Below are 1,239 nucleotides of genomic sequence, written 5' to 3'. Positions count from 1 at the left end.
TCTATCTATAATATATATATATATTATAGATAGACACATTGATAGAGAGAGAGATATAGCTGATCACTCTCCTGTCTGCTCATCAAGTCATGTGACCAGCATGAAGTCCTTTGACTCGTGTTTAGGGAAACACAGGCTGCCAAGGCTGACTTCTTCATGCTAGTCGCCTGGCTCTCATGCTGATGGAATGGTTTCAGTACCTGGCACCATTACCGATACCGCAGTCACTGACTCAGAACAGAGACTTCCCTGGCTCTATGCATGTTCCAGGTCAGTGACTCAGAATGTACTGACGTCAGAGGTTCTGCTCACTCTATAAAAAAAAAGTGTCCCCTGCAAGGAAGTTAAAGCTGAACTCCAGGCAGACAGCCCAATACAGAGATGGAATACATACAAGGGAGTTGTATCGCTGGCAATCCCCTGCTGAGATTTACACAGCTCTGCAACACCTAACAGCTCTGTCTGGTAGTACAGCAGACCTGATTTTTTTTTCTGGTGCAGTTCAGTAACACTTGCAGGTCTCTTCGCCATGCTACCCTGTGACTGAGCTGTGAAAGGAGAAGCAGCAAACTAATGAGCTCATCTCTCTGTCACTCTGCTCTCTCCTCCTTTCAGCATGCTTCTGGCACTGGTGATTGGCTCCCTATCCTGCGTCTCCCTCTAAGCTGGGACTGCAAGAAGCTAATACCAGGTCAAATGTAGGTACATACACTGCTTGAATAAAAAAAATAAAAATAAAGGCATATTCATTTACACAGAGCGGCCGTCATTTATATATTTAACCCTTTCACTGCCAAGGTACTTTGTTTGTTTTTTCCCTCCGTTTTTTGCACACATGATATAATCCACATTTTAGGCCTGAAAAGAACTTAAAACCCCCCAAATATGATATATTTTCTGAAAGCCAAGACCCTGTAGAATAAAATGGCGGCATTTGCCAATTTTTATGTTGCACGATATTAGCGCAAAATATAGTAAAAACATGCACTTAAGTTGAATTTAGTGCCCCAAACTAGGGCTGCAACAACTAATCGACATAATCGATTATTGAAAAAGTTGTCAACTTTTTCAATAATCTAAAAGCCCCCACAGGTCATCAGTTTAGAGATGCCCAAAAATATTGGCCCCTAGAATTATTGCTCTCACTACGTTGTGCTTGGCGAAACCCAACATCTGTAGCGCAATCGTCGTTTTGGTACGTAGGCGCACACAACGCGTGTTTGCGTGAATGCTTAGGGG

The 1,239-nt window shown here is 42.9% G+C and overlaps 1 protein-coding gene across 2 annotated transcripts in view; it reads left to right on the top strand.

The window, feature by feature from the left end:
* SLC35B1 (solute carrier family 35 member B1) overlaps positions 1-1,239 on the top strand; it is a 26,191-nt gene that overhangs the window by 10,735 nt on the left and 14,217 nt on the right. The window lies entirely within an intron of this gene.

Source organism: Nanorana parkeri, unplaced genomic scaffold (genome assembly GCF_000935625.1).
Source record: "Nanorana parkeri isolate BGI_ZX_2015 unplaced genomic scaffold, ASM93562v1 scaffold96, whole genome shotgun sequence".
NCBI lineage: Eukaryota > Metazoa > Chordata > Amphibia > Anura > Dicroglossidae > Nanorana > Nanorana parkeri.
This window is presented reverse-complemented; position numbering and strand designations above follow the sequence as displayed.